Here is a 7,718-nt window from a genome sequence, read left to right as displayed (position 1 = left end):
TCTTCCAGCTGACCCACTGAAGAGCTGTTGCCATGTTCTCCAGGTTCACCCCTCGGTATGTGCCAGGGTGAGCACCACCAAAGTGCATGGAATTTGAGGGGCGGGGCAGGGCAGCGCACGGTGATGGAGTTTCTGTAGTGTAGTGGTTCTCACGGTAACCTGACATGCAAAAGGGCCTCAGCCCAAAACCAGGCAGAAACATAGTGGCTTCCTTTTCCCAGCTCCCCATGCTGTCCAGCAAGGCGCTCCTCCTTCTGCCACTGGCCTGTCCCTGGGATAACCCCAACCCCCGCACGATGGAGGGTGGTGACATCAGTGGACAAAGTACTTTGGCATCAGCCTGGGGAAGCTTGAGGAATTAGGCCAGTCGCCTTTTGAATGCTTGTGGCTTGGCCTCCTCTGCCCTGGGAGGTTGGCCTACGTGCGGCTAAGTGGGGTTAGTAGTAGCCACCATTTGTTCTGCAAAGCCTGGGGAGGTGCGGTTGGCTGCTGGGAGGTAGAATCCTGTGCCTGCGTCTTGGCTTCCCAGGGGTGGCTACTTGCAGCCCAGGAGAAGAAGTGGGGTTCTGGGTGGAAGGAAAAGAAGCAATGGTGAGTCCTCGTGGGCGGCTTTCTGGCAAGATGGTTTTCCGGTTTAGGCTTGGGAGGAGCCTGCGAGCTGTGGGTGGAGTTGTTCCAGTGAGAACCGCTGCTCTTGTCTTGCAGACCTGGGGGCGCAGTGACAGCTTGAGGGGGCAGGTGCTGGCTTGAGCGACTGGGATATAGGGAACCCAGCCTGCCCCTCTGGGTCAAGTCCACTGTTTGTCTCCTGCGTTGTGACATCCAGATTTAAATCTTCCCAGCATGTGCTGTGGCTCGTGTATTAAGCCTTCCTGGTTGGCCTGGTCATTTCCAAAGTAGCTCAGCTGGGAGTGCATTAGAGTGAAGATCTAAATGTTTCTGGTTTGATGCCAGGCTTAAGCACCCCCTTCACGCTGGGCGTGTCGTGCTGGGCTTTCTCCTGGGTGTGTAGCTGTGCCTTCAACTCACCAGTTTTCCTAATTTCAGAGGCAACACTTGCAGAGGGCGTGTGGGGTCATGTGCCCCACCTGGGTTAGCTATCGCCTACTACATCATGTGGTGCTGCCAGGCTTTACACGCCCCTAGGGGCCTCCAGGATCCTGACATCCCAGCACTTTACACACCTTCCTGGAGCCTCCCAACCCCCCTGGGCTGTCGGGACTGTGACCCCAACCCCACTGATGAGAAACAGGCCTGGGGAGGGGAAGCTACTGGCTCAGGGTCACACCAAGTGTCAGAAGGATGGATGGGACCCAGCAGTCCTTCTCTCCAGGCCCCTTCGCTAACCACTGCTGCACACTCCCTCCCACAGCCGGCAATTACAAGCAGCCCTCACGGCCGCTCCCCCTGCCTTTGAGAGGGAGTGAGCTCCGCTGGAGTGACCGGGCCAGGGGATTGGGAGTCAGGACTCCTGAGTTCCATTGCTGGGGATTTCATACTTTCCCGCTATTGTAAAGTGCTGGGAGAATCCCCCAGCCAAAGCTGCTCTGACAGTGCTAAGCAGCATCTGACCATTCAAGGGCAGAGCGCACGGCCCAGGAGGAGGAGGGTTTGGCTCTGGGGTTTCACTTCAGCCCAGTCTAGAGAGAGGAGCCCAGCCACAGAGTTTGGCTCAAGAAGACCAAGTCTCCAATTTGTTAAGGGCGTTTTGAATTCCAATCCTGTGCTCCAAAGTGCTTGGTGTCAGTTGCCAATTTTAGCAGCATGCTCTCCACTCCATTTTCCAAATTAGTAATGAAAATATTGACTAGTACTGGACCTCGGACTGATCCCTACCGAACCCACTAGGTGCACCCTCTCCGTTGGACAGCCAGACATGGAGAAGGGCTCTTGGAGTCTGGGCTTTCAACCAGCTCTGCCCCCACATGACACTGATTGCATCTAGACAGCATTTCCCTCATTTGCTTGTGAGAATGTCCTACGGGACTGTGTCAAAAGCCTTAGTAACACCGAGCTAGATCCCATCTACTGTTTACCCACCTCCACTAGGCCCGGAACCCTGCCGAAGAAGGCCAGAGGATTGGTTTGGAATGATTTGTTCTTGACAAATCCATGCTCACTAGTCCTAAGAACCAAAGTATCCTGAGGTGCTGCTGACAAACTGATTGTTTAAGAATGTATTCCAGGATCTCTCCAGCTATAGAAGTGAGGCTAGCTAGTCTGTAAGTCCCAGGGGTCTCTTTGTTCCCCTTTTATAGATAGGTCCTGTCTTGTTCATGGATGGGAAGATGATTTTTTTCCAGGGATCTCAGACGAGAACTGGGGCACAACACCTGGTTTGTTAAGGCCACAAAAATGGAGGCAGGAACCTCTTCTCTCCTGCTGGCAAAGAACCCCAGGTACCTAAAAGACAGGGACTCACATCCCTGAATGGGCTTTTAAAAAGGCAGTGGTTAAAAAGTTTGGCCCCGACCATTTCTTGTTTCCACAGACTAGACATTTTAGCAAACTTTAGAATTCCTTGGTGCTAAACTCTGTGAAACTCCCCTTTCTCCTTCACAGAGGACTTTAACGCCCCTTATCTCACTCAGGCTCAAGACTGCACAGCGTTCGAGAACTGTCCCTGTTCCCATTGGACAGATGGGGAGGAGTCTGAGGTACAGAGAAGGGAAGTGACCTACCCAGCAAGGTGGTGGCAGAGCCAGAAAGAGAAGCCACCGGTCCTGACTCCTGTTCTAACAGACAAACACCCCACCACCACCCCGAGGCAGGGACAGAGCCCAGGAATCGAGATGGTGGGGAAATTTCATTGAAACCATTTCTGTCAGAAAATCCCCTTCAGACTAAACCAGTTTGTTTCTCAAAATCAAAACAAGTGGGATGAAAGTTCTTTACAAAAATATTTTGTTGCAAAACAAAAGCATCTCCTGTTTGTCACAGTGTGTTAAATTGTCTCTTCGCACACAAAGGGGAGACACTTAGATCACAAACATTAGATAAGATGCTTCAGTCTGAGCTAAGTAGTTGCTGCTCTTCACAATTGCAAAATAAAAAATACAAATAAAATAGACTATTTCAGCTATTCTATTATGTCATAATCTGCTCTGAGTAAACGTGATAGGACACCTCATATTATGCACTAATCCTAGTGACACTCTCCAATGGATCCCATCCTCCACCCACCATGAGGTAGGTAGGAGCGGATCATTATTATCCCTACTTGAAAAAGGGAGAAGCTAAGACTGAGAAAGGAGAATTGACTTGTCTTAGGTCACACAGCCAGTCAGTGGCAGAGTTGGGAATAGAACCCAAGAGCCCTGATTTTCAAACTAACCATCAGATCTTGAATTTCAGACACTGAATGACCTGAATAAAGTGCTCTCCGATGAGCTCCAGACCAACAACAGTGCACAGTAATTATTCAGCAAGTATTTGAGGAGAACTGCAATGTTAGAGAGAATCATGAACTGCTCAGAGACAATTAATGCAGAGAAGAAGCAAAATTTGTCAAACATATGAGTGGTTCTGACTTATTTCCTTGGTCTTAGTCTTAAGAGAGAAGAACAAGGACCTGAGTGTCCTCCCTGTCAATAACCCCCTGCTCAGCCAATCAGGGTAGAGACTGAGGACGGGAGGCTGAGGGTTCTCACCAGAGAGCCCAAAGGATGGCCCAGGTCACCGGTGGGGATCACTGCCCAAGCACTATTTCAGCCCCACATTTTTGGTGGACCTCCCACAGTGGGAGCTGCAGAGCACTCCCCCGCAACACACACACCCACACACACACACACACACACACACACCCACACACACCTACCTACCTCCTGGTGTTGGGAGGGGAACAGGAGGATGGACAAAAGAAGCAAGAGACAAAGAGAAAGGAGGGAGGGAGGAAAAGGTGAAACAAAAAGGACAAACCCTAATGTCCCCAGTGATTCTGAGGGACAAAATCCCAGGTTCGGAATAAAATTCTGCCTCCTTAAGCTCGTGTTTTCCATGCCTAGAATTCAACTGTCACCTGATGGATCAGACTGAACAGGTTTCAAATCTCGAGGAGGCTCTTACCTTCTAAACAGGGACGGCTGTTTTCTAGTAAAATCACTAAAAGGGAAGGAGAAAACTCGAAAGAGGTTCCTCCTGGCACACACGTACCTGAACCCGAATACTTTCTCAGTTCTCAAAGAGAGACCTGAAGAAGGAGACTTGCTGAAGCAAAGCCACAGGGGTCTCTGAGGTTTCCCTGGCCCTTCGCCCCTGTCCTGCGTGCCTGATGTCAGCATCTCTCTGTGAGGTCACCACCTCCCCACCACCTTTGACCAATAGTCTGAGGTCCTGCAAAAAGCCTTTGTGATGTCACTGCCACACCCCTCCCTTGCTGTGCCAATGTCCTGCCCCTGCCCAGGCACTGTGGAGGTTTGAGCTACTCCCGGAAGCGGCTGGCACGTCCCTGCGGCCCCTGGGGTGGGGGGTGGGGTCTCCAAGTCCTGCCCCCACCCCGAGAGCCAACTCTGAGAACTGTGGCAATGGGAGCTGCAGGGGTGGAGTCTGCGGGCAGCCGTGCTCAAAGGCGCCTCCTGCCCTCCCGCTTAGGGGCTGCTGCCAGAGGGGGGTGCGGGTTGCTGTTGGGAGATGCCCGAGGTAAATGCTGCACCCCTCACCCTCTCCTGCACCCAAACTCCCTCCCAGAGCCTGCCCCCTGCACACTCTGCTGCAGCACAACCCCCTGACTGAGCCCAGACCCTGCACCCAAACTCTTTCCCAGACTCCAACCCCTCTCCCTCCCAGAGCCTTAGGCAGGTGGTGGGGGGCAGGACATGGTCCCATTCTGGGCACCACCAAAAATTATACAAACCTGCCTCCCCTGTCCAGCCCAACCTTCTGCTGATGCACCTCAGCCCACATCCATGCAGGATTTGAAGCTTCCATTGCTTAAATTCCAGAAGACTGGGGGATTTCAGCTCCCCTTTGCCCACAGGGAACCTTCACCCCACTCCCAGCCAGGTTCTTGTCCATGGGAATCACTGTAGGGGGGCTGGGTCCTGCCTCTCTCTGTGACAGGCCAGGGTGCAATAACTGGGGCATCTGAGCACCAAGGACCTTCTGTGGGGCTGCCATTCCCCTTCCCCTTCTGTGGTCTCATCAGTCATTGACTCCAGCCTTTTTTCTATCCATCGTCAGCACCATCCCAAGCCAGCTGCACTCGCCTCAAAAAGACAGAGAGTCCTGTGGCACCTTACAGACTAACAGACATACTGGAGCATGAGTTTTCATGGGTGAATACCCACTTAATCAAACGCATGTGGCAGAAATTTCCAGGGGCGGGTACAAATATGCAGGCAAGAATCAGTCTAGACATAACGAGGTTAGTTCAATCAGGGAGGATGAGACCCTCTTCTAGCAGCTGAGGTGTGAACACCAAGGGAGGAGAAACTGCTTTTGTAGTTGGCTAACCAGGCACAGAATTCCCACTCCATTCATCTGATGAAGTGGGGATTCACCCACGAAAGCTTATGCTCCTGTACGTCTGTTAGTCTATAAGGTGCCACAGGACTCTGTCTCTTTCTACAGCTCCAGACTAACACAGCTACCCCTGTGATACTCAAAAAGACAGTGTCCCCTGGTGGGTGTAAATCACTGACCTCTCTCCTCTCTGAGCACTGACTGCCCCTCTGTTTCCTTGCCTCTCAGTCTGTGCAGATGGGACCTTTCCCTCCAGTGCTGGAGGATTCGCCCTTCTCATCTACCATTGTCCCAAGCAGCACAGCGGGTGGGAATCTTACATGTGCCAAGGTGACTTAGGAGCAGAAGCCCCCCCAGACCTTCCATGCAATTGGCACTTGCCTCTCACTGAGCAGGATTGAAACTGGTGCAGGGAGACTGGTGGGTCACATCCCCTCCGGGCATGAGTAAAGCAGCAGGGTGAAAAAAAGAACCTGGAGATGCTGGGGATTGAACCCAGGGCCTCATACATGCAAAACATGTGTTTTAGCACTGAGCTACACCCCCAGATCAATTGCAGGTTATACTCTGAGCTGTCCTATTCCCAGAGCATCCAGTGGCCTAAGAGCAGCATGGGGGACACATTCCCTGCTCTGAGGGCCAAATCTGCTGTCTGGAGGCTGCTGGTTCTTAGGGGTCTCTTTGCAGCAGGGCCAGATTCGATGTGTGGGGCAGAGAGAGTGGGTGCCCTGGACTCAGGGTGCAGAGATACACTCAGCCCTCTCCCCTGCATTGGGTGCGGGGTGCTGCCACCTCCTGCTGGAAGGTAATGGGAGGGGAAGGGCACGGTGAGTCACTCAACACCTGACCCTGGTGGTAGCAGTGGTGTGGGAAGCTCCAAGTGTTTCTAGGATCTGCTATTTCCACCTGCCTGTGAAGTCCAGCTTTCCCCAGCACATTCACTGCGGTTGAGTTTCCATGGCTGAGCAGCAAAGAATCACTCCCAGTTTCCCTTCTGTCTGCAGCAGGATTAGCCTGTGTCAGTGGTTAATGAGGTGGATCTAGTTGTAGATTGTTATTCATTCCCCACCTTGACAATTCACACAGTCCCTTTCCTGCTCAAATCCCCAGCACCTCGGTGATCCTGCTAGCAGGGGTTGGGTCCTGAGATTTTCAGGGTCCTTTCCCCCTCCACCTGCAGTGAACTCAGCTTTTCCCCCATCCCAGACAATCCATGAAATAACAACAGGGGCATAAAGAAAGAGGGGAGGGAACATCTCACGGCCAGGGCTGGATGTGCCCAGGGCCCCTGCTTGTCCATTGTTTCCATGGAATTTGGCCCCCTGCTTTGCACAAGGGACAGAGAAAGATCTTGCTGTTCCTGTGTCTGTGCAAGGAAAATTGTGCTTCTGTATGAAAGAGAGGCGGGAAATGGCCCCATGGTGGGACAATATCCTCAGGATTAAGACCTAAGGACTCAGGCTGAGAACTGATATAACTCCACTCATCTGGCATTTAACAAATTGTCTTCCATGGAGCAGGGCCAGTTCCAGTGTTTTTGCCACCCCAAGCGAGAAAAAAAAATAAAAAAGCTACAATCAACTGCAGCTCTACCTCTGTTGCTTTTGGCAGCAAGTCCTTTCCTCCGAGAGGGCTGAATTGCCGCTGAAACCTCCCCTTTCCATTGACCACCCCAGGGACCTGCTTGCTTCGCTGGTGCCTGGAGCCAGCCCTGCCATGGAGACGCTGGGAAGATGGGGAATCAGGAAAATAACATGGAATTGTTTACATTGCAAGTGAAGAATGATTGAAGCTTTTCTGGTTTAAAGCCACTTTTCCCTGGTTGGGAATTGAACCCAGGCCTTAGCAGTGAAAGTACCACATCCTAACCACTAGACCACCAAGGAGGTAATGATGTTGTTTTTCTTCTCAATTATGCTACAATTTCTTAGGCTTCTTTCTAGCCACTTTCTCAAACTGCTCCATTGTCCATTCCCTGAGGGGCTAAGAGCAGAAAGTGCAGGAGCCACTGAAACAAACTCAAATGATGTTTCAGCTTCCTCCAGCAGGATCACAGAGCAACACAAAGAAAACCCATCAGGAACATTCCTCCTCTGCCTTCATTTACCCCATTGCAACCCTCTCAGCAGCCAACTCTTGTGGGAAGGACACTGAGCTGATAGGAGCTCTGGCATAGAGACCAAAGGAGGGGTGTTGCTCCCCCTTGCTGTGAGCTGATCACATTCTGACTCTGGAGGAGGAGGGAAAGGCCATGGCCG

At 52.0% G+C, this 7,718-nt stretch overlaps 1 non-coding gene across 1 annotated transcript; it reads right to left on the bottom strand.

The window, feature by feature from the left end:
• Nucleotides 1-7,274: 7,274 nt before the first annotated feature.
• Nucleotides 7,275-7,346, bottom strand: TRNAE-UUC. The gene has a single exon. It is a non-coding gene; the product is annotated as a tRNA-Glu (tRNA).
• Nucleotides 7,347-7,718: the final 372 nt, after the last annotated feature.

Source organism: Mauremys mutica, unplaced genomic scaffold, assembly GCF_020497125.1.
Source record: "Mauremys mutica isolate MM-2020 ecotype Southern unplaced genomic scaffold, ASM2049712v1 Super-Scaffold_100210, whole genome shotgun sequence".
NCBI lineage: Eukaryota > Metazoa > Chordata > Testudines > Geoemydidae > Mauremys > Mauremys mutica.
The sequence above is the reverse complement of the archived record's forward strand: the minus strand, read 5'-3'. Positions and strand labels throughout refer to the sequence as shown.